A 6,953-nucleotide genomic window follows, 5' to 3' on the forward strand; every position below is an offset into this window, starting at 1 on the left:
TTGACCTAACCAAGTCTAATGAGAAGGTGGATGCACACTTGCTACTCTCTCATACACTAATGAGGTCCTTAATCTTGTGATTATAAAATCTCAATTCCCTCACTAGGCTCTTGCACTCCCAAGCACTCGAAAGGGTTTTCTCAGTTGATCAAATGAGCAAGAGACCCTCCATGGACAAGTTGGAGGGGTATAAATAGTCCCCAACCAAGGAACTAGCCATTTGAGATGAAGTCAACAAACTGCGTAGTCATCGGACAAAGTGGGAATCACATCGAACAAAGTCCGATTTGTCCGATGTCTCACAATAGTCACAGTGACATCAACTAGCCATTATTGCGCCTGACACCACATCGGCTTGTTTGATGACCCCCCATCAGACTTGTCCGATGCCTAGAAAACCTTTCTGGAACCTCACTGTGTTGCATTGGACAGAGACACAGTTTTGAACGATGGCATCACTGTTCATTGTCCGATGCACACTGCCTCACAAACCCTCTAGTGAATAGTGCAAGCATTTTGTCCAATGCGCCAGGGCAACTTTGTTCAATGCCCTGCTGACCTTAGCCACACTGGCTTTGTACTCATCAGACAGGGCATGCATTTGTCCGATGCCCTCGGCATCAGTGTCCAATGCCTCTAAAACTACTCCATTCACTTCCAAATTGAATCCCTTTGTGAATGAGTTTGCTTCCATATGATCTTTGGGCTATCCCTGAGCTACCTAGTGCTATGTTTGACAAGTGTGCACCACACCTAAACCATTAGACTCATCTAGGTCAAGCTACTAGTTCATACCCCCCCCCCTTTATAGTATGGCCAAAGGAAAAACAAAGTCCTAAACTACTCTAAGTGTCTCTCCAACGCCAAACGACACTTAGAACTAGTCCATCCTTAACCTTGTCATCCATCCTTTGAAAATCGAATGAATTCCATTAGTAGGGGCATGAGAACCATTGATTGCCCAAACAATCATCATTATTGTGACCTAACTTAAATTACCTCTACAAAACATATGTTAGTCACAATAATCTTATGTCGTCATTAATCACCAAAACCCACTAGGGGCCTAGATGCTTTCGACGCCAAAGAATGTCATGCCCACAAGACCCACCGACACAACCCTAGACCCGATCTAACTTGCACTGTCAGTGGCAGGAAGCTCCGCCGACACCTCGCCGTGTCGCCGCCCTCGCCGTCAACGCCACCATCACTTTCACCGCCATGGCGAGCTCAAGCACCAAGACTGATGGTTGCGACCCTCTCACTTTCTCTCTCTCCCTCCCTCTCGGTCTCTCTGATGTAGATCTAAGACAATGTTTTATTCTAAAGATGAAGTTATTTACCCGCTAGTTTTGCACCTAGTGATCCTAGAAAATTAACATTGGTATCAGAGCCAAACTATGGTGTAGATCTAGTCGGGGTCAGTAAGAAATTAGAAGGTGATGAACGAATCAAAAAAGAAATTCAAACCCTAGCCGAAGGGGAAGAAAGAAGAGAAGACAAAAAGAAAGAAACCCTAACCCTAGACCAGATCCATTTCGGGAAGAGAGAAAGAAGAAAGGGGTTGGGGGAAGCTTACTGGATCCGCTCCGCGCTCCGGGACGAAGAAGGAAGCCGCCTGCGGTGGGGTGCACAAGGCACCAATGCTAGTCCACTCGATGGCGGCGTGCTCACCCTAGGACGAGTGCGCACGCCGGCGAGAGGACTGGAGGCAGCGCCATTTTTTAAGACACCCACCGGCGGAGGGGAGCTACGATGGCGCCGTCACCTGCCATGGACAGGCCTGCCAAGGGGAAGCCTCAGGCTACGCGCCGCACCGCTCATCGACGCTCACCCACCCCACTCGACTCTGTCGTTCGCCGGCGCGCAGCGCCGCTCGGCGCTACTCTCGCTCGCTCTCCTAAAATTGCGGTGCTGAGAGGTAGAAATGGTGCTAGGGTTCCGGGAGGAGACGACGCGTGGCGTTTTTTCGCTCGATATCGTTGAATGACCGTCAATCGTGATGAATGGTTGAGACACGCTGGGCCAGATTCAGCCCAGGCAGAAGGCCACTTTCCCGGCCTAGGCCCTGGTTGGGGCCTGGGAGGGTGCCGCGGGCGAGCGTGAGAGGTAGGCCGGGCCGCATTCACGCGCGGGTCGGCAGCATAGTAAAGTTTGAAGCCCAAGTAGGCTCTGGTCAGCTAGGCTGTTAGATGGGCCACGTTGCACTGGTGCTCGCTGGGCCGCAGGCAGGCCGTTTTTGCGCCTGGGCCAAAAAACAGTGAAGAAGACGCCCTTTTCTTTTTTTTTCTTTTTCCAGCAAATTTCATATTTTTTCTCGGAAATTGTTTATTGGCTCAAAATAAAATTAGTTTTGAGGTGTTTTTCCTATGGGTAAAATTCACAAATTAAGTTTAAGCTTTCGCTATGTTAAGTTTGAGATAAGTTGAATTTTTGGCTTTATTTTGCCAATTTATGCATCAAGTTGAAGTTTCTTAGTCTATTTTTCTGATTAAATTAGAACCAATAGGAAAATTTAATTAGAAAATAAGTAATTTTTTGAGTATGATAATTTTATCTACTGACCAACGTTGTTGATAAGATTATTATGCTAGCAAGTTTTATTTTATAATTCTTAATTCTATTTCTGTCCAACGGTGATATAGAATTAATATTGAGTAGCTTTATGTTTTATTGACCAACGTTGAATTAACTCAATTTTTTTCTGAATTTTATTTTCAGGCAATCCTTTGAGTTATATCTCGTCCATAGAGCCCCTCAATGGAGGGAATTACGGCTCATGGCGAGAGAAGATTGAGATAGCGCTTGCGCTGTCGGACATTGATCTAGCATTGACTGATCCCTGTCCCATAGCTCCTGAGGCACTGACTGATCCCTGTCCTATAGCTCCTGAGGACCCTGTGAGGGGTGAAAATGAGAGCGAAGAAGATTTCAACACTAAAGTGTGTGATCATGCACCAATTAGAATGCAGTACGACCTTGATCGTGCGAAGTGAGACCAGTCGAACAGAAAGTGCATGATGGTGATTAAGAGCTCCATTTTGGAGGCTATAAGGGGAGCAATCCCAGACTGTACCACCACTAGAGAGTACCTCAGGAAGGTGGAGAGTCAGTTTACTGGTTCTCCAAAGGCATATGCAAGCACTCTTATTAAGAGGCTTGTTACTGAGAAGTATACTGGTGGTGGAATAAGGGAGCACATATTGAGAATGAGCAACATGGCTTCCAAGCTCAAGCCTATGGACATGGAGCTCAAAGATGAGTTTGTAGTCCATTTGATCTTTGTCTCCCTACCCAAGGAGTTTGTGGCTTTTGTTGTGAATTACAACTCACAGCTAGAAAAGTGGGGCATTGAGAAGTTGATTGCCATGTGTGTGTAAGAAGAGGATAGAATTAAGGGCTCACGTGGTGATTCTATCAACTACGTGAAGCAAAATAAGAAGAGGACTTATCAAAGCAATAATTCTAAGCCACAAGGAAAACCTCAGTGGGATAATACCTCTTCTTCTAAGGCACATGGAAAGGCTCCACTAAATGATCACCATCAGAGATCAAACCATGAAGAGGTGTTGGGCAAGGACACTTGCAAGTGGTGCAAGAAGAAGGGACACTACCAGAAGGATTGTGTAGAATTCCTAAGGTTTCTGTGTAAGAAAGGTGAGGACCTTATTACATTCATAGATGAGTCCTTGTATTTAAGTTATGCAAAATCTACTTGGTGGATTGATTCAGGTGCAACTGTTCATGTTGCAAATTCATTACAGGGATTCCATATGAGGAGGACCCTGTAAAGAGGAGAAAGAAGCATTAAAGTAGCAAATAGCGTCGAGGTTGAAGTCGAAGCCATTGGAGAACTCCCATTAGAATTAGTAGATGGTTTTGTACTTCATCTAAGAGATGTTCTCAATGTACCCTCTTTGCGTAGAAATTTAATAAATGTATCACGCTTAGATGATGATGGTTTTGCTTGTCACTTTGGTGATGGACAATGTAAAATCAAGTTTAATAATAAGTGTGTTGGTCTTGCCTTCAGACAAGACAAGCTTTATTTGCTATCACTTTATGAGAATGTGAATGTTGTAAGCACTGAGAATGAGAATGCCTCCTCATCCATGAATGTAAGAACTAAGTGGAAAAGAATTGATGACGTATCTTCAAAATTATGGCACTGTCGTTTAGGCCATATTTCGAGGGGGAGAATTGAACGATTAATTAAGGAATTAATTCTTTTGCCCTTAGAATTTTTAGATTTAGAACAATGCATCGATTGCATTAAGGGAAAGTTTGTTAAGAAAATTAAGAAAGATGCCAAAAGAAGTGTAGGAATTTTAGAAATAATTCACACTGAAATCTATGGTCCGTTTCATGTGACATCTGCGGATGGTTATGATTTATTTATAACATTCACATATGATTATTCACGTTATGGCTATATTTATCCAATTAAGGAACGTTCAGAAGCGTTGGATAAATTTAAGATATTTAAGGCTGAAGTAGAAAATCAGCATAGTTTAAAGATTAAGATAGTGAGATCCAACCATGGGGGAGTACTACGGTCGACATACCCCATAATGCCAAGTTCCTAGACCTTTTGCAAGGTTTCTACAGGAAAATGGCATAGTTGCACAGTACTTCACACCGGGCGAGCTTCAGCAGAATGGAGTAGCTGAAAGACGCAACCGTACCTTAATGGATATGGTGAGAAGTATGATAAGTTACTCCACTTTACCGATTAATTTATGGATGGAGGCATTAAAACCGCCATTCACATTCTTAATCGAGTTCCCAGTAAGTTGGTGTCTAAAACACCGTATGAGTTATGGACTAGACGAGAGCCCTCACTAAATTATTTGTGTGTGTGGGGCTGTTCGGCTGAGGCTAAAGTATTTAACCCAAATATTAGGAAACTAGATCCTAAGACAGTCAGTTGCTATTTCATTGGCTATCTAGATAAGTCAAAAGGTTATCGTTTTTATTATCCTGACAGACATACTAAGTTTGTAGAAATGAGACACGTTGTCTTTTTGGAGGATGCGATGATCAGGGGAGTATGGTACCCCGAGAAATTAGCCTTGAGGAGAAGCGAGTATATGTACCCACTCCGATGATTTAGGAACCTTTTTTCTTGATACCTGTTGCTGCTGCAGCGACAGTACAGGACACTATGGTTATAACACCTGTTGTTAGTTCTCCTGTGGCAATAACAAATAAAGATGAGGAACCTGTCCTTCAGGATCCTATAGAACCTATTGTCACACATGAGGAAGAGCTGCAACAGCCCTAAATGGAAGATGTGCCAAATGTTGAGGCCCCCAGAAGGTCTCAAAGAGTTAGAAAGCCACCTATTCATGATAACTATGAAGTCTATGTCAATGAAGAAGTTCAAATAGAGGGAGATCCCACCTCATTTGAAGAAGCCATGAGAAGCGCTCACTCATCGAAATGGCTTGAAGCCATGGAAGATGAAATAAGATTTATGAGTAGCAATAAAGTCTGCGATTTAAAAGAAATTCCTAAAGAAGCTAAGACAGTAGGCTGTAAATGGGTCTATAAAACTAAATATGACTCCAAAGGGAATATCGAAAGATATAAAGCACGACTTGTAGCAAAAGGCTTCACGCAAAGAGAAATAATAGATTATAATGAGACATTTTCTCCAGTCTCATGTAAGGATTCTTTTAGAATCATAATGGCTTTAGTGGTGCACTATGACTTAGAATTACATCAGATGAATGTAAATACGACATTTCTCAAGGAGGATTTAGATGAAAATATTTACATAGCACAACCCAAAGATTCTGTCGTGGAAGGAAAAGAATGTATAGGATGCCGCCTGAAGAAATCTATTTACGGATTAAAACAAGCCTCCAGACAGTGGTATTTGAAGTTTGATGAGACAATAAGAAAGTTTGGGTTTAATGAGAATAAGGAGGACAATTGCGTTTATGCAAAAGAGTGAGAAATTCATTTTCCTCATCCTGTATGTAGATGATATCTTACTTGCAAGTAGTGATGTTAGTCTACTATTGGAGACGAAGAAGTTCTTGTCCTCGAATTTTGATATGAAAGATCTTGGTGAAGCTTCGTTCGTTTTAGGAATTGAAATTCACCGAGATAGAAGAAAGGGGTTTTAGGATTATCACGAAAGGCATACTTAGAAAAGATTCTAAAGAAATATAGTATGCATGTGAGTAAACCTACGCCTGCTCCCATAGTCAAGGACGATAGATTTGGGAAATTTTAGAGTCTCAGGAACCAATATGAGATCGATCAAATGAAAGCGGTTCCATATGCTTCAGCTGTCGGAAGCTTAATGTATGCTCAAGTATGTACATGCCCTGGCTTAGCTTTTGTAACCAGGATACTTGGCAGATATCAGGATAATCCAGGAACAGATCACTGGAGAATGGTAAAGAAGGCATTGTGTTATATGCAAGGCACGAAAGGCCTCATGTTAACGTACAGAAGAACTGATTCCCTTGAAATAGAAGGGTACTCACATTCAGATTTTGCGGGAGATGTAGACGATAGAAAGTCCATGTCAAGTTATGTATTCACTCTCGCAAGTAGAGCTATATCGTAGAAAAGCTCCAAGCAAACTGTCATAGCATCGTTCACGATGTATGCCGAGTTTGTAGCATGTTATGAGGCCACGTGGCAGGCAAAATGGCTAAAGAAATTTAAACCCAGGTTGAGAGTGGTGGACAGCATTCAAAGGCCACTCAAGATGTACTACGACAATGAGCCAGCAGTATTTTATGCTCATAACAATAAGTCAAGTAATGCTGACAAACACATTGACATCAAGTTTTATGTTGTGAAAGAGAAAATCCAGGATCATACCATTAGTCTTGAGCATATAAGAACAAAAGAAATGCTCGTGGATCTGCTCATGAAAGGCTTTAAGCCCAATGTGTTCAGAGAACACTTAGCCGGCATGAGTTTACGGGAAA

At 42.5% G+C, this 6,953-nt stretch overlaps 1 pseudogene; it reads left to right on the plus strand.

Moving 5' to 3' along the window:
• Positions 1-1,755: 1,755 nt before the first annotated feature.
• LOC136480781 (uncharacterized) lies at positions 1,756-3,811 on the plus strand (annotated as a pseudogene).
• Positions 3,812-6,953: the final 3,142 nt, after the last annotated feature.

This window comes from Miscanthus floridulus, chromosome 9, assembly GCF_019320115.1.
Source record: "Miscanthus floridulus cultivar M001 chromosome 9, ASM1932011v1, whole genome shotgun sequence".
Classification (NCBI taxonomy): domain Eukaryota; kingdom Viridiplantae; phylum Streptophyta; class Magnoliopsida; order Poales; family Poaceae; genus Miscanthus; species Miscanthus floridulus.